Source organism: Moschus berezovskii, chromosome 17 (genome assembly GCF_049115385.1).
Source record: "Moschus berezovskii isolate FMDL1 chromosome 17, NW_MosBer_1.0, whole genome shotgun sequence".
Lineage (NCBI taxonomy): Eukaryota > Metazoa > Chordata > Mammalia > Artiodactyla > Moschidae > Moschus > Moschus berezovskii.
This window is the reverse complement of record NC_142476.1, coordinates 50,189,572-50,208,316: the sequence shown is the minus strand read 5'-3', so window position 1 is coordinate 50,208,316 and position 18,745 is coordinate 50,189,572.

The following is an 18,745-nucleotide window of genomic DNA, read 5'->3' as shown; positions in this document are numbered from 1 at the left end:
GTGCGCCAGGGCAAAGCTGGGGGCAGAGGGCCAGTGATCTTGTTCCACACCACAGCTGGCGGTCCTATTTGATTAGAGGGGCTCTGAGGGGTGAAGACAGGGTCCCCAGCTTCTACCCAGCCATGCCCATCCCTGGTCCCCAGTCCTACCCTTCACCAGCATCCCTGGCTGCCCTGAGGTCCAATCTGGCTGTCCTGTTCAGGGCCCCTTCGGGTCTCCTCTCCCACCCACTCCTTCTAACACTGATGACAGGTTTCTGTGGACTGCGCCTCCCCAGAAGCCCTGTCAGGTAGGGGCTCTCTCTTTCAGACGTCCAGGCAGGATGGGGTGCCCCTCTTTGATTCCTGTGGCCACTTCCCAACCATTCGCCCTCTCTCTTCTCTAGAATGCTCTGGTTCTAAGCTCCAGGCGAGCCAGCAAGGAAGTCCTGAATATTTATTTCTTGAAGATGTCAGCTTCGGCTCACTGTCACTTTGTCCAACACACACCTAAGTTCTGGGTGGTTTTACCCTCCATGTGGACGATCCCTCTAATTCCTGGTCTGCGAGTCCTTCATCTTCTTGCCTCCCACCATCTTGTCCTTCACCCAACCTCAGCCACTGGTGCCCAGGGTCCCCCCAGACTTTGTCATCCTCAGTAACTGCACCCCTCCCTAATTTCTGTTTCAGAGCCCACACCCATCTTTCCAGCTCCCTCCTCTGGACCTTGCGTGAGACCTGGTCCTCTGCTCTCATCACCCTTTGTCCTTTGATCCTTGATGTCTCTCTCCTGCCTTCTGCAGCTTAACCATCCAGTGTTCTAACCATCCCCTCTGAGCACTCCCAGCTCCTCTCTGCCACACACTCAGAAAAATGACAACACAGGTTAAAGTGACTAAAGGAAACCCTACAACTGCACTGGTGGCCTCGCTCAGAAAGTACCACCTTCAGGCTCCAAGGCTGCTGGAGAATCAGACTCTATCTCCTCCTCCCAGCTCTCCCAGATGATAACTCACACTTTCTCTGCTGTCCTTAGGCCTCTGCCACCTCTTCTCCGCTCACCCCCTACAGCAGAACTTGTTCCTATTTTACCCATCAAATAGGGACATCAGAAGAGAAATGCTGGCACTTCCAAGGAGTCCAGAGGCTAAGGCTCCATGCTCCCAATGCAGGGGGCCTGGGTTCAGTCCCTGGTCAGGGAACTAGATCCCACCTGAAGGTCCCGATGCTGGGAAAGATTGAAGGCAAAGGAGAATGAGAGGTTGGACTGGGCAAGGATGAGCAGAGGATGAGATGGTTGGATGGCATCACCGACTCAATGGACATGAATTTTGAGTAAACTCCAGGGGATAGTGGAGGACAGAGGAACCTGGCATGATGCAATCCATGGGTCACAAAGAGACAGGCATGACTTAGTGGCTGAACAACAACAAAAGCTGCAACTAAAGATCCCACACAGTGCAGTCAACTAATGAATAAACAAAAATAAATACATACATAAAAAAAGAGAAATGCTGTTAAGTGTCCCCACTTGCCACCTTTGCATCCCTAGTCTCTCCCAGCCCCTCCGCCATCCTGTGTGGTCCCACCCCCAGCCTGACCCTCCTCTGTGCTCCGGAGGCCATCCTGTCTGCCCTGCCCAAAGCCAGCACCTGGGGCCACCACCGGCCTCTGAGGTCCCATTCTGTGACTCAGAAAGAGCACCTTCGATCCCCTTAGCCCCACGGCTGATTCAGCCCCCCACCCCCACCAGACACAGAGCTGGGGGGCAGGACACAGGCTACGGTGTGTCAGGGCCTTGTCCCCGCTCCTTAAGTCACTTCCCCCACCATCTACACTTCCCCTTTCTTGACTGATTCATTCCCATCAGCACTTAAACAGTGGTTATTTTTTTCCATCTTTAAAAACAAAAATAACAAACAACAACAAAATTCTCCTTTTGAGCCTCCAGGAAGGACCCAGGCCATGTCTTCCTTTCTCATCAGCCCCAAATCCCAACTCCTTCCCCACCTTCACCTCTGCTGACCTCACTGCACTCAGGCTTCCCTCACCCCAAAGATCCTTTCCTCTAGGTGACCTCTGCGATGCTACACCCCTGGCCAGTTCTCAGCCCCCAGCTTGCAGGATCTTAGCTCCCTGTTGTTGTTTAGTCACTAAGTAATGTCCAACTCTTTGCAACCCCATGGACTGCAGCACGCCAGGCTTCCCTGTCCCATCACCAACTCCCAGAGCTTGCTCAAACTCATGTCTATCGAGTCAGTGATGCCATCTCATCCTCTGTCATCCCCTTCTCTTCCTGCCTTCAATCTTTCCCAGCATCAGGGTCTTTTCCAATGAGTCAGTTCTTCTCATCAGGTGGCCAAAGTATTGGAATTTCAGCTTCAGCATCAGTCTTTCCAATGAATATTCAGGACTGATTTCCTTTAGGATTGACTGATTGGATCTCCTTGCTGTCCAAAGGACTCTCAAGAGTCTTCTCCAACGCCACAGTTCGAAGGTATCAATTCTTCGGTGCTCTGCCTTTTTTATTGCCCAACTCTCATATCTTTACATGACTACTGAAAAAACCATTGCTTTAACTCTATGGACCTTTGTCGACAAAGTAATGTCTCTGCTTTTTAAAATGCTGTCTAGGTTTGTCATAGCTTTCCTTCCAAGGAGCATCAAACCCAGTGAAAGTGTGGAGTTCTAGCCACCAGACCACCAAGGAATTCCCAGCCCTCTGCTTTCTGGAGGCGGGACACTCAGTCTCCTCAGAGTCCCTGTCTCCCTGACCAGTTTGCCCTCTCTCAGTTTTCCTCCCTCCCTCCTGCCTGTTTTCCGGTATCTTCTGCTGGTTCCTCCTCCTCTCCATGTTCAATCCCAGCCCCCACCCCCACTCCCCTGATGCTCACACCCCAGGTGACCTCAGCCTCGGACAGTTCTCACCCGGACTCCCATCCCGCTCTTCTTCCAGAGGGACGGCTCCATCGGGACATTCTGCCTCCTCACTCCCTCACCTCACATGCAATCCATCAGCTAAGCCCATCTGTCCTACCTTCCAAAGACACCAGAATCTGCCGCTGCTCCCCGCCTCCATCCTCACCTCCCTGGGTCGAGTCACCCTCCCTTCTTGCCTCCTAACTGATCTCCCCACTTCTGCCCTTGTCCCTACACCCACAGCCTCCTTCCCAAGGAGGGCAGAGTGACCTGTGCACACTGAGATCCAAGCGTGCCCTGACTCAACTCAAAGACTGCCAAAGTTTCCCCAACCCACTCAGTCCTCAACCAAGGCTTCAAAGCCCTACCTCAGGGACCTCGTTTATTATGTACAAAGTGACGATGGAACACAGTCCCACTCTGGTTACACTTTTCTCTGGCTGCATACGTTTACTCTCTGACCCCTGCCCCACGCTGTCTGCTCCCCACCCTTAGCTTACCCACCTCCCCCCACCCCCACTCCCTGCCCTTGCTCTCTCTGCTCTGAACACATCAGCTTCCTCCATGTTCTTCCAAAATGCTGTGCGTGTTCCTACCTCAGGGCCTTTGCACTTGCTGTCCCTTCTGCTCAGAACTCTCTCTCTCCCTCCCACCCTCCCTCATTCTCTCAAATCCTGCTCAGACTTCACAGGGAGCCCTTCCCTGACCACTCCCCTGACCCTTCCCACAGTACCCTCCCTACTCCCTCTTTTCACCCTGCCTGATTTTTCTCCTTTTCCCCACCTAACAGACTGCAGAAATTGCTCTTCTCCCTTCAGTGGACTGAAGCCACTGTCTCTTCTCCTGCTGTATTCACAGCACATAGAATAAACAGTATCTGGCACATAGCAGGGGCCTGTATGTTGTGTTAAAGGAGTGACCAGCTAGTACTCAGCATCATGAAGCCTTTAGGATCCTTCCTGTCATTTAATCTGCTCTGCAGCCCTAAGAAGTAGTTCCTTGTTTTACACATGAGTTTAAAACCTGCCCAGCCCAAAGGTTAAAGTAGATCAGCAGCTGCAGAAGGGCTATCCCAGGGGTCCAACCCCACAGTGCATGCTCCTAACCAGGACCACCTTGACCCCTACCTCTTTTCAAAGGAGAGTTGAGACAACTCAATCCACAATATCCTTTCCTACCTCCAACTCCCCTGGTCCTATGCCTGGACTCACCTGCCCATCTACCTTCTCCTCACACCCCACCCTGTCTGCCCCTACCCCGCAGGCACTCCATCCTTGGCCGGTTAAGGTGATCAGAGCATCTCTTCTCTTCCCACCAGAACTGTTTTCCTGCCTTCCTGGACCTGCCCTCCCGCGTGTCTGTCTTCCTCTGATCCACCTTCACCTTCCGTCCACCTTCACTGAAGGGGATCTCAGGCCGGACGGCTAACGACCCAGGTAAGTGGGATGTGTGTTGGGAGACGTCAGAGAGCGCGCCTGCCCAGCGTTCAGCTGCTGCCTGTGGAGGGTGCACGCGGCGCCTGCGTGGGAGTCCGAGCCCGACGGCCGGTGTCTGCGCGTGCGCGGGCTCGAGGGCGCTGGAAGGGACGGCCCTCCTCACTAGGGTACCGGCGAGGTTGGTGGCCTTGTGTAAACTTCTTCCACAAAGCTTTGGGTCCCTTCAAAACTGGCTGGAATCCGCTCTACCCAATCCCCTCCGCGGTGTGTCGGCGCAAATTCGGCGCAATCTTACTTTTTTCCAGGCATTTTCTCCTTGCCAAGCCTCTTGGCCTATGTGCTGTTCCTCACCCAGCCCTGCCCTGCTGTTTCCCATTTTCTCCTTTCTGAACACGGAGAGCACGGAGCCTGGAGTCAGAAGACTTGTGATCAATATTGATTTCGCTGCTGTCTGACTTTAGGCAAGTCTCTAACTTCTCTGAACAGTAGGCTCTTTCCTCATTTGTAAAAGAGGAGTGATGAGACTTACTCGACTGTTTCACGGGTTTGATGTGAGAGTTAGCTGTTTAGCAAGGTGATGCCAAAGAGCCTTTCAATTCAGTTCATTTCAGTTCAGTCGCTCAGTCGTGTCCGACTCTTTGTGACCCCATGAATCGCAGTATGCCAGGCCTCCCTGTCCATCACCAACTCCTGGAGTTCACCCAAACTCATGTCCATTGAGTCGGTGATGCCATCCAGCCATCTCATCCTCTGTCGTCCCCTTCACCTCCTGCCCCCAATCCCTCCCAGCATCAGGGTCTTTTCCAATGAGTCAACTCTTCGCATCAGGTAGCCAAAGTATTGGAGTTTCAGCTTCAGCATCAGTCCTTCCAATGAACACACAGGTTTGATCTCCTTTAGAATGGACTGGTTGGATCTCCTTGCAGTCCAAGGGACTCTTAAGAGTCTTCTCTAACACCACAGTTCAAAAGCATCAATTCTTCGGCAGTCAGCTTTCTTCACAGTCCAACTGTCACATCCATACATGACCACTGGAAAAACCATAACCTTGATTAGACAGACCTTTTTGGCAAAATAATGTCTCTGCTTTTTAATGTGCTATCTAGGTTGGTCATAACTTTCCTCCCAAGGAGTAAGCGTCTTTTAATTTCATGGCTGCAATCACCATCTGCAGTGATTTTGAAGCCCCCAAAAATAAAGTCTGACACTGTTTCCACTGTTTCCCCATCTATTTCCCATGAAGTGATGGGACCAGATGCCATGATCTTAGTTTTCTGAATGTTGGACTTTAAGCCAACTTTTTCACTCTCCTCTTTCACTTTCATCTATCTATCTTTGGCTGCGACATTCGAACTCTTAGTTGCAGCATGTGGCCTCTAGGTCCCTGACCAGGATTTGAATCTGGGCCCCCTGCATTGGGAGCAAGGAATCTTAGCCACTGGACCACCAGGGAATCTCCCTTTCTTGTCTTTTTTATAATCTATCAAGGTTTCGTTTTTCCTCATGTTTTTCCCCACCACTGTTTTGGAAATTACGCATTTTATTTTTCTTCTTTCAGTGGTCCTCCAAAACATTTTAATATGTGTATTTATTTAACAAAGTCTAAAGTTAATCCAGTATTTACCTTTCCTTCAGACCCCAAATGGACTTGGTAACACTGTGCCTGCTCCACTCCTCCTGACATATAGTATTATTGTCTTGGACACTAAACCATATGTTTACTATTAATATTTCCTTCATGGGTTTCAGATATTCCTTATGGAAAAACTTCCTTCTTCCACATAAAGGTTCTTCAGACGCCTCTGTAGGGAATGTCTATTGGTGATCATCTCCACTGGCGTTCCTCTGAATATGTATTTCATCCTGACAGATACCTCACTAGACATCAGCTGACAGTATAATTTTATGAAAGAAAAAATGTTGCTGCCATATCAGTAAACACAGGATGCTGCAGTTGTCAAGCCACCACATAACAGCGGCCCCTGAGGTGACCCCTGAGGACACTCAGAATGAGAAAGCACAAGGTACTGGCCCCAGGTAGCTGAGATGCATATCAAAGGAATGACGTCAAGGAGCCCAGACTTTTGCATCTTTGCATACCTAGAAAATTGCTACATGCATCTCCCTGAAATGTCCGGTTTTCTTTAATTAACAGTAACTTTTGATGTTCTGATTAGCTGGTCTTTGTTGCAAAAACTCCTATGTACCTTGGCTTCCCCCTTACCTACCTCTTTGGAGCAGTTTCCCAGAGCTTTCTGAAAGGCTGTGTCCCTGGCTTAAGTCCTCAGTTTTGTCCACCAAATAAAACATAATTTTCCACCTTTAGTCTGTGCATTTTTTTTTCAGTTGACACTTGTCATTCCTTTTTAGGACACTATCGATCTAACTGCTTTGGGCATCTTAATGTTTGTCCTTGATGTTCTGCTGTTTTCATTCATCCATTCATTCCATAACTTTTTTTTTTTTTAACTGGCTGCACTGGGTCTTTGTTGCTGAGCACAGGCCTTCTCTAGTTGCAGTGAGCAGAGCTACTCTTTTGTTGGAGGGCATGGACTCTAGGGCGCCAGCTTAGTAGTTGCGGTGCATGAGCTTAGTTGCCCTGGCAGCATGTGGGATGTTCCCAGACCTGGGATCAAACCGGTGTCCTTTCATTGCAAGATAGATTCTTAACCACTGGACCACCAGTGAAGCCCCCATTCCATAACTTTTATAAAGGACTTACTGGGAGCCAGCACTGTTCTTGGTGCTGAAGACACATCAGTGAGTGAACAAAGTTCCATTATGTTGATAAATGTGGATTTCCTCTTTTTAATTCTGTTTGGAGATTGTTTGGCTCCCTGGATCTTGGGTTTGGTGTCTTTCCTTTTTGGAAAACTCCCCACTATTGTTTCTTTGGATGTTACCTCTCTCTCATTCTGTCTCCCTCAGAAACTGACGATATTTTTATTGGACCTTCTGACTCTGTCTTTTAACTTCTCCTGTTTTCTGCCTGTTTTTGCTGCATCTTTCACCTCTAATCTTCAAGGCTACTGATTCTTTCCTCTGGTGAATCTCTTCTATGAATTAACCTATCCACTGAATTTTTAACTTCAATCACTTTGTTTTTCGTAGATGGAGGTTCTATTTCTTTCCAATTTTTTATTGGGCCATGGCATGCAGCATGTCATTTGAGATCTTAGTTCCCCAGGGATTGAAAACATGCCCCCTGAATTGGGAGCCCAGAGTCTTAAACACTGGACCACCAGTGAAAGTGTTAGTTTCTCAGTCATGTCCGAGCAACTCCATGCAGACTCTATGGACTGTAGCCTGCCAGGCTCCTCTGTCCATGGAATTCTCTAGGCAAGAATACTGGATTGGGTTGCCATTCCCTTCTCCAGGGTATGTTCCTGACCCAGGGATGGACCCCAGGTCTCCCTCTCTGCAGGCAGATTCTTTATCATCTAAGCTACCAGTGAAGCCCCTGGACGACCAGAGAAATCCCCGATTTCTTTCCTTTAAAATTCTACCTGGCATCCCATTTTGCACAGTCACAATCTGGCTCTAAAATCAAGAAGTTTCCACATGCCCTTGTCTGAGTCTCCTCTTCCTGGGCTGTGTCCCCAGCTGTGGACAAGGAGGATCCAGGGGACCAGTTTTTGTATTGTGCTCCGAGGACCTACCTTAGTGTGGTACTGGTGATGGGAGCTTGGGATGTGCTCTGTCAGACTAGCTCCATTCCATATACTAGATAAGATTTCTTTTGAACAAAGTGTTTGAAATAAAAGAGACTTTTCAAATTGCTGGGTTAGGGGAGATCTAAGCTCTCTTCAAGTTCAAATCTATGATTCTGAGTTTAGATCTCTGATATAATGTTTTAGTCACCCAGAGCCAGACATTCTGGAGTGCGAAATCAAATGGGCCTTAAGAAGCACTGCTGTTAATAATGCTAGTGGATTCGATGAAAATTCCAGCAGAACTATTCAAATCCCTAAAGGAGGATGCCATCAAGGTTTTGCATTTACTGTGTCAGCAAATCTGGAAGACCCAACAGTGACCACAGGACTGGAAAAGGTCAGTCCTCACCCTAATTCCCAAAAGGAGTAGTATCAAAGAATGTGCTAACCATTCGACAATTGCACTCATCTCCCGTACTAGTAAGGTCATGCTTAAAATCTTGCATACTAAGCTTCAGCATTATGCAAACCAAGAACTTCCAAATGCCCTGGTTTAGAAAAGGAAGAGGAACTAGAGGTCAAATTGCTAACATTCACTGGATTATAGAGAAAGCAAGGGAATTTCAGAAAAACATCTATCTCTGTTTCATTGACTACACTAAAGCCTTTGACTGTGTGGATCATGACAAGCTGTGGAAAGCTCTTAGAGAGATGGGAATATCAGACCATCTTACCTGTCTCCTGAGAAACCTGTATGCAGGTCAAGAAGCAACAGTTAGAACCCTGTATGGAACAACTGATTGGTTTAAGATCGAAAAAGGAATACAAGAGAGTTGTCTGCTGTCATTCTGTTTGTTTAACCTATATGCTGAGCACATCATGAGAAATACCAGACTGGATGAATTACAAGCCAGAATCAAGATAGACGCCTCTTCTTGGGCTCCAAAATCACTGTGGATGATGACTGCAGCCATGAAATCAGCAGACAATTGCTTCTTGGCAGGAAAGCGATGACAAACCTAGGCAGTGTGTTGAAAAGCAGAGACATTACTCTGCCGGACAAAGGCCCATATAGTCAAGGCTATGGTCTTCCCAGTGGTCACATACAGTTGTGAGGGCTGGACCGTAAAGAAGGGAGAATGCCAAAGAATTGATGCCTTTGAACTGTGGTGCTGGAGAAGACTCCTGAACAACAACAGCAAGGAGATCAAACCAGGTATCTGAAGGGAGATCAACCCTGAATATTCACTGGAAGAACTGATGCTGATGCTGAAGCGCCAGTATTTTGGTCATCTGATGCACACAGATGACTCACTGGAAGAGTCCCCAGTACTGGGAAAGATTGAGGGCAGAAGGAGAAGAGGGCATCAGAGGATGAGATGGCCAGATAGCATTAGCGATGCAAGGAACATGAACTTAGGCAAACTCCAGGAGATGGTGAGGGACAAGGAGGCCTGGTGTGCTGCAGTCCATGGGGTTGCAAAGAGCTGGACACCACTGGGTGACTGAACAACAATAATGTTTTATAAAACCTGTTGACCTCTGTTTCCTGACAGTTTTTTCAATTTTTAAAAAATTTGTAGAATGCACTCAATAAATGTTTATGAATTAATAATACATGGATAGATAATGGGTGGTCAGACTGGTGATGGGATTCAGGACATGCTGTCCCCAAATGTGGCACCTTGGCAGATGGAATATTTTAAGCTTTGTTGTTGTTCAGTCACTAAGTCTGCAACCCCATGGACTGCAGCACTCTAGACTCCTCTGTCCCTCACTGTCTTCTGGAGTTTGCTCAGATTCATGTCCATTGAGTCAACGATGCTATCTAACTATCTCATCCTCTGTTGCCCCCTTCTCCTTTTGCCTTCAATCTTTTCCAGCATCAGGTCTTTTCCAGTAGTCAGCTTTTCCCATCAGGAGGCCAAAGTATTGGAGCTTTGGCTTCAGCATCAGTCCTTCCAGTAAATATTCAGGGTTGATTTCCTTTAGGATTGACTGGTCTGATCTCCTTGCTGTTCAAGAGACCCTCAAGAGCCTTCTCCAGCACCACAATTCCAAAGCATCAATTCTTTGATGCTCAGCCTTCTTTATGGTCCAACTCTCACATCTGTACTTGACTACTGGAGAAACCATAGCTTTGACTAGATGGACCTTTGTCAGCAAAGTGATGTCTCTGCTTTTTAATACGCTGTCTAGGTTTGTGGTAGTTTTCCTTCTAAGGAGCAAGCGTTTTTTAATTTCAAGGGGATTTTAAGCTACAGGAGTTTTTGAGAAAACAGCAGAAGGAAGGTCCCTCTGACCTTTCCCCAACCCTCCTGCTCTTCTTCCCTGAAACAGGTCATGAGACACCTGCATGCAAGGTACCCTTGCTGTTTCAGGAGAAAAGAAGACATTTATCACCAGAGACAGGGGATTTCTGATCAAGAAATCTGTGTGAACAAATCCTTATCTGTTAAACCCTTATCGGTTGTTAAACCTTTATCTTTCTAGTTACTTCTTTACTATTTACAACCCCAAGTTCCCAAACCTTTGTCTTGTTAATGTTTCACAAATTTCTTGTTTCTCTGTCTAAAAGCTTCCTACTCGGGGCACTTCTTTGGATCTCCATTCTCTTGAATACATAAAACTTTGAAAAAGCTTATATGCTTTTCTCCTGTTAATCTCTACCAGTTTAGGAAATTCTCTGGTTGTCCAGTGGTTAGGACTCTGAGCTTTCTTTGCCAGGAGTGTGGTTTCAATTCCAGGTTGGGGAACTAAGATCCTGCAAGCCAAAAAAAAATTAATAATCTCTGTCAGTTTAATTTTCAGACCTACCCAGAGACCCGGGGAGGGTTGAGAAAAACTTTCCTTCCTAGATTGGTCATCCCTCCCTCTGAAAAATTAACGCACATTTATCTGAGGTGTCCCATTTATCTAACTGAGGCTCAGTGAAGTCTAGGGACCATCCAGTCTCTTATGGCACCAGTCACAGGCAGCAGTTGGGATTAAAACGAAGACTCACTGGCTCCAGAGCTGGTTTGGAAACTCTGAGGACGGGCCTATGCAAAGGAGGGAGGTGTTTCCTGCTCTGGTCCAGTTTTGACAATAGGAAAAGACACCGGCCTTCCCAGGGCAGTTTCTCTGGTTCCTAAATCTGGAAGGCTCAGTTTTGTGAAGATAAGAAATAGATCTGTAGATAAGAGAGGTGACTCTAGCTCTCATCAGCAGGGAACCAAAGGCAAGAGGAATTTGCTCCTTGTGGTTGAGTTTCTAGAATGTCAGGTAACACTATAGACTAAAATATCGACTCTCAGGCTTCCCTGGTGGTCTCGTGGTTAAGAATCTGCCTGCCAATGCAGGGCACGTGGGTTTGGTCTCTGGTTCCAGAAGATCCCACATGCTGTGGGGCATCTAAGCCCGTGTGCCACAACTACTGAGCCTGCACCCTAGAGTTGGTGCTCAGCAACAAGAGAAGCCACCGCAATGAGAAGCCTGCACACCACAATGAAGAGTAGCCCCAGCTCCCTGCAACTAGATAAAGCCCATGTGCAGCAATGAAGACCCAGTGCAGTCAAAAATAAAGAAGTTAAAAATATATAGTCTCTTTCCAAATCCCTGTAGAAATTGGCTTTTTAAAAAGAATAAGTGAGAATTCCCTGGGCAGGGAGGAGGTGGGATCCAGTGGTTAAGACTCAGCACTTTCACTGCTGTGGTTCGACCCCTAGTTGGGGAACTAAGATCCCACGAGCTGCAAGGTGCTAAAAAAAAAAGTAGACCACAGTAGTGAGAATGTTTGGCTAGGAAGCCCCATTACCTCAAGCATGACCTATTGGAGACTGAGCTCCTGGCTTTGTTGATGCAGAAAACTCGGCCTCTGGGCACCAGGGCCTATTCGAATCTCAGAGAGAGAGGTTTGGGTGAAATAGAAGAGAACAGCTTTACTGCCTTGCAGACAAAAGGGGATACAGCAGACTCCTGCCCCATAAAACTGTGTGTCCTCTTTCGACTACCTGTTCTTTTCTACTTCACCCAAAACTCTGTCTCTGAGATTCAGTTTGGCCCTGGTGCACAGGGGCTGGGTTTTGGGCATCATTGCCCTGAACCAGGCCTCCTTGCCTCCTCCTGGTGAGTGGTACCTCCAGCTGACTGAGCCCCAGACTTTGCCACAGTGATACCCTCTTTTCTCTTTTTCTTCTGTATCCAGTCCATGAGTGAAACCTTCAGAACAGACCCCAGAGCTTCCAGTTTGGGAGAGGTAATCTCTGCGGTGTGACCTTTCCATCCTGCTTGGCCTGGGACACTTCCTCACTGAAAGATGGAGAGCCCACGCAGCCTTGCCAAGCTCATCACTTGGTGTGAGAATATCTTACCCTCTTTCAGGCCAGTGTGTGCTCTTTTGTTCCATTTAAACGTGCCTGTCATATGGCACCCAGCCAACCCTACTGCTCTATCTGTCCTCTTCCAAGAGGGGATAAGGGGCTTCCACTGTGCCATGAGAGGGCCCAGCAAGCAAACTGCCCATCAGCTGCCGGGAGAGACCTGCTGGTCCCAGGGGACCCACACCACTTGTTGTTGTTCAGTCACTCAGTCGTGTCCGACTTTTAGTGACCCCATAGACTGCAGCATGTCAGGCTCCTCTGTCCTCCACTATCTCCTGAAGTTTGCTCAAATTCATGTTTGTTGAGTGGGTGATGCCATCCAACTATCTTGTCCTCTGTCGTCCCCTTCTCCTTCAGCCTTTCCCAGCATCAGGGTCTTTTCCAATGAGTCATCTCTTCACATCAGGTGACCAAAGTATTGGAACTTCAGCTTCAGCATCAGTCCTTCCAATGAGTGTTCAGGACTGATTTCTTTTAGGATTGACTTGGACTCAAGGGACTCTCAAGAGTCTTCTCCAGCACTGCAGTTCAAAAGCATCAATTCTTTGGTGCTCAGTCTTCTTCATGGTCCAACTTTCACATTCATACATGACTACTGGAAAAACCATAGCTTTGACTATACAGACCTCTATTGGCAAAGTGATGATCACTACTGATGCTGATCATGCAGTTTCTTCTCGGCATGAGTCCAGCACTGTCCATCAGTGCTTGAGTGCCTGGTGTTTTCCTTGGTTCCTCCAACACCAAGTTGCCATGGGCATGAAACCATTCACCTCGGATTGGGACTTTCAGTTCAGTTCAGTTCAGTCGCTCAGTCGTGTCCGACTCTTTGTGACCCTGTGAATCACAGCACGCCAGGCCTCCCTGTCCATCACCAATTCCCGGAGTTCATTCAAACTCATGTCCATCGAGTCGGTGATGCCATCCAGCCATCTCATCCTCCGTCGTCCCCTTCTCCTCCTGTCCCCAATCCCTCCCAGCATCAGAGTCTTTTCCAGTGAGTCAACTCATTGCATGAGGTGGCCAAAGTATTGGAGTTTCAGCTTTAGCATCAGTCCTTCCAATGAACATCCAGGAGTGATCTCCTTTAGAATGGACTGGTTGGATCTCCTTGCAGTCTAAGGGACTCTCAAGAGTCTTCTCCAACACCACAGTTCAAAAGCATCAGTTCTTCGGTGATCAGCTTTCTTCACAGTCCAACTCTCCCATCCATACATGACCACGGGAAAAACCAGAGCCTTGACTAGACGGTCTTGTTTTTGCTAACTGTATAGAGCTTCTCCATCTTTGGCTGCAAAGAATATAATCAATCTGATTTCAGTGTTGACCATCTGGTGATGTCCATGTGTAGAGTCTTCTCTTGTGTTGTTGGAAGAGGGTGTTTGCTATGACCAGTGCATTCTCTTGGCAAAACTCTATTAGCCTTTGCCCTGCTTCATTCCGTGCTCCAAGGCCAAATTTGCCTGTTACTCCAGGTGTTTTTTGACTTCCTACTTTTGCATTCCAGTCTCCTATAATGAAAAGGACATCTTTTTTGGGTGTTAGTTCCAAAAGGTCTTGTAGGTCTTCATAGAACCGTTCAACTGCAGCTTCTTCAGCATTACTGGTTGGGGCATAGGCTTGGATTACTGTAATATTGAATAGTTTGCCTTGGAAATGAACAGAAATCATTCTGTCATTTTTAAGATTGCATCCAAGTACTGCATTTCAGACTCTTTTGTTGACCATGATGGCTACTCCATTTCTTGTAAGGGATTCCTGCCCACAGTAGTAGATATAATGGTCATCTGAGTTAAATTCACCCATTCCAGTCCATTTTAGTTCACTGATTCCTAGAATGTCTACGTTCACCCTTCCCATCTCCTGTTTGACCACTTCCAATTTGCCCTGATTCATGGACCTAACATTCCAGGTTCCTATGCAATATTGCTCTTTATAGCATTGGACCTTGCTTCTACCACCAGTCACATCTACAACTGGGTATTGGTTTTGCTTTGGCTCCATCCCTTCATTCTTTCTGGAGTTACTTCTCCACTGATCTCCAGCAGCATACTGGGCACCTACCGACCTGGGGAATTCCTCATTCAGTATCCTATCATTTTGCCTTTTGATACTGTTCATGGGGTTCTCAAGGCAAGTATACTGAAGTGGTTTGCCATTCCCTTCTCCAGTAGACCACATTCTGTCAGACCTCTCCACCATGACCCTTTGCCAACAAAGGTCCATCTAGTCAAGGCTATGGTTTTTCCAGTGGTCATGTATGGATGTGAGAGTTGGACTGTGAAGAAAGCTGATCGCCAAAGAATCGATGCTTTTGAACTGTGGTGTTGGAGAAGACTCTTGAGTCCCTTGGACTGCAAGGAGATCCAACCAGTCCATTCTAAAGGAGATCACTCCTGGATGTTCATTGGAAGGACTGATGCTAAAGCTGAAACTCCAATACTTTGGCCACCTCATGCAACCAGTTGACTCACTGGAAGAGACTCTGATGCTGGGAGGGATTGGGGGTGGGAGGAGAAGGGGACGACAGAGAATGAGATGGCTGGATGGCATCACTGACTCGATGGACATGAGTTTCAGTGAACTCCGGGAGTTGGTGATGGACAGGGAGGCCTGGCGTGCTGTGATTCATGGGATCGCAAAGAGTTGGACACGACTGAGCGACTGAACTGAACTGAACTGAACTGACTAGACAGACCTTTGTTGGCAAAGTAATGTCTCTGCTTTTTAATATACTATGATTGGGACTTTAACTCAGCCAAAACCCACAGTCTTCCAACTAAGATCACACACCTGGTTTCAGGACTTAATGAAGCTCAGGTTCTTTGTCTCTCAGCACAGAAGGAATTCAGCAAGAGGCAAAGTGATAGCAAGAAGCAGATTTATTAACATAGGATGCTTGTAAGAGATGCAGGTGGGCAGAGGGAACTCTGCCCCAGGATTAAGTAGACTCCAATTTTATTGTCAAAGGAAAAGGGGAAGGGAAAAGACTACCTTCTTCCAGAAGATGTGAGGCTTACATCATGAGCTTCTCCTTCCTGTCAGTCAGGAGAGTGTCTGACCTGAGGTCAAACTAGGGATTGTTCGTTTTGTTCAGTTGTTGTCTGACTCTTTTTGACCCCATTGACTGCAGCAGGCCAGACTTCCCTGGGCTTCACTATTTCCTGGAGTGTGTTCAAATTCACGTCCATTGAGTCTGTGATGCTATCTAACCATCTCATCCTCTGTCATCCCCTTCTCCTCCTGCCTTCAATCTTTCCCAGTATCAGAGTCTTTTCCAATGAGTCAGGTCTTTGCATCAAGTGGCCAAAGTATTGGAGCTTCAGCTCCAGTCCTTATGAATATTCAGGGTTTATTTCCTTCAGGATTGACTGGTTTGATCTCCTTGCTGTCCAAGGGGCTCTCAAGGGTCTTCTCAACCACAGTTCGAAAGCATCAATTCTTAGGCACTCAGCCTTCTTTATGGTACAACTCTCACTTCTGTACATTGTAAGGCCAGACCCCGGTGGCCATCTTGGCTTCTCCTTCTCCTCTTCCCTTTCCTGCCGCGGGAAAAAGCCCTGCCGGACTCTGACTCTTGTGCTCTATTCTCTAATTCTCTCCCCCACTTCTGGAGTGTCCTTGATGTATCGGTTCCTGGTAGAAATCAACCCTCTCCTAACCTCCCCCTCCTAATCTCCTGTCCAGAAACAGCATTCTGCCCAGAAACAGCAAGAACTATTCCGCTGTGTCAGCACAACCCTGAGCAGACCGGGCAACCAACCCAGTCTTGCCCCCCCCCCGCCCCCCTCCTCCGCCCCGGGCTAACTGACCTATGAGGGACCACCACTCCAAATCTTGCCTAAAGCTATATAAGTTGCCTCTTGCCTTTGTTTGGCGCGGACTTCCTCCACCTCGCTCTGTTGGGTCCTGGAATCCCACCCGGGGGTGCTTCGCCATTAAAGCCTGTTGCACTGCTTACCTGGTGTCTATTTTTACCTAACATTATCAAGCCATTTTGACCTTACATACATGACTACTGGAAAAATCATAGCTTTGACTATATAGACCTTTGGTGGCAAAGTGATGTCTCTGCTTTTTAATAAGCTGCCTAGGTTTGTCATAGCTTTTCTTCCAAGGAGCATCTTTTAATTTCATGGCTGCAGTGATTTTGGAGCCCAAGAAAATAAAATCTGCTACTGTTTCCATTTTTTCCCCATCTATTGGCCATGAAGTGATGAGACTGGATGCCACGATCTTAGGTTTTTGAATGTTCAGTTTTAAACCAGCTTTTTCACTCTCCCCTTTCACCTTCAAGAGACTCTTTAGTTCCTCTTCACTTTCTGCCATTAGGGTAGTATCATCTGCATATCTGAGGTTGTTGATATTTCTCCTGGTGTCTTGATTCCAGCTTGTGCTTCATTCAGCCAGGCATTTTGCATATAAGTTAAATAAGCAGAGTGACAATATAGAGCCTTGATGTACTCCTTTCTCAATTTCAAACCAGTTCATTGTTCCATGTCTGGTTCTAGCTGTTGCTTCTTGACCTGCATGCAGGTTTTGCAGGAGGCAGGTGGCTTGATATTCCCATCTCTTGAAGAATTTTCCACAGTTTGTTATGATCCACACAAAGGCTTTAGCGTAGTCAATGAAGCAGATGTTTTGCTGAAACTCTCTTGCTTTTTCTGTGATCCAACAGATGTTGGCAATTTGATCTCTGGTTCCTCTGCCTTTTCTAAATCCATTTTGAACATCTGGAAGTTCTTAGTTCACATACTGTTGAAGCCTAGCTTGAAGGATTTTGAGCACTTCCTAGCATGTGAAATGAGTGCAATTGTGCGGTAGTTTGAACATTCTTTAGCATTGCCCTTCTTTGGGATTGGAATGAAAAAGGACCTTTTCCAGTCCTGTGCCCATTGCTGAGCTTTCCAAATTTGCTGGCATATTGAGTGCAGCACTTTCACAGCATCATCTTTTAGGATTTGAAATAGCTCAGCTGGAATTCCATCAGTTCCAATAGCTTTGTTCGTAGTGATGCTTCATAAGGCCCACTTGACTTCATACTCTAGGATGTCTGGCTCTAGAGTATGGTGACCACACCATCATGGTTATCCAGGTCATTAAAACTTTTTTTTTTTTGTACAGTTCTTCTGTGTATTCTATTCTTAATCTCTTAGGATTATTATATCAAAAGAAGAGAAGTGACATTTTTCTTTTACCTAATGGCCTTGGGGCTTCCCAGGTGATGCTAGTGGTAAAGAACCTGCCTGGCAATGCAGGAGAAATAAAAGACGTGGGTTCGATCCCTGGGTCAGGCAAGATCCCTGGAGGGCATAGTAACCCACTCCAGTATTCTTGCCTGAAGAATCCCATGGACAGGAGCCTGGTGGGTTACAGTTCATGGGGTCGCAAAGTCAGACACGACTGAAGCAACTTACCACACACACACAATGGCCTGGGGCATATCTCGTGACTTTATTTATGACTTTATAGTTTAGCAAGGCTATAATTCCACTACCTTCCAATAGCTTTCTTGAGTGATCATTAACTTACAGTGGTCTCCCGTTTCCTAGGTTTCCCTGTCTATAGTGCCCTACTAGAACTTCTACAGCTACCTGTTGTTTATGCTGTTATGTCCAACTATTTTGTGATCCCATGGACTGTAGCTCACCAGGCTCCTCTGTCCATGAAATTTCCCAGGCAAGAATACTGGAGTGGGTTGCCATTTCCCTCTCTAAGGGATCTTTCTGACCTATTCCTGACCTGTTCTATCCCTATCAGGCAGAAGTACCTGAAGAACTCCTCTAGATTGATATAGCTGGTGCCCAGTGCTCTGCTTGGCCTGACCACTTGTCACCACCCCTACCTCTCTGTCCAACACTGTCCTTCTAGACCATAAATCAGACCATGTCCAACTCTGCCCAAAGCCCTCCAGCAGCTCCCGTCTCATTCAAAGTTCTTAAAATGACCTTCTGACTCTGTGCATCTGGCCCCTGCTACCTCCCTGACCTCACTCCTCCTTCCTGTCCTCATCTGCAGCCATGGTGGCCTCCTGATATGTTCAAGGAGCACATACACTGCCAGCTGCCCACGTGCCAGGAACTGGTATGAACAGGAGAACTGGGGACCTCCCTGGTGGTACAGTGGGTAGGAATCCGCCTGCCAATGGAGGAGACACAGGTTTGACCCCTGGTCCCAGAAGATTCCACATGCCACAACTAAACCCATGCACCGCTGAAAGTAGAGTACCTAGTATACCACTTCAGAACTACTGAATCCCATGTACCTAGAGCCTGTGCTCTGCAATTAAGAGAAGCCACCGCAATGAGAAGCTCATGCACGGCAACTAGAGAGTAACCTCCACTCTGCAACTGGAGAAAATCTGTGTGCAACAATGAAGATCCAGTGCAGCCAAAATT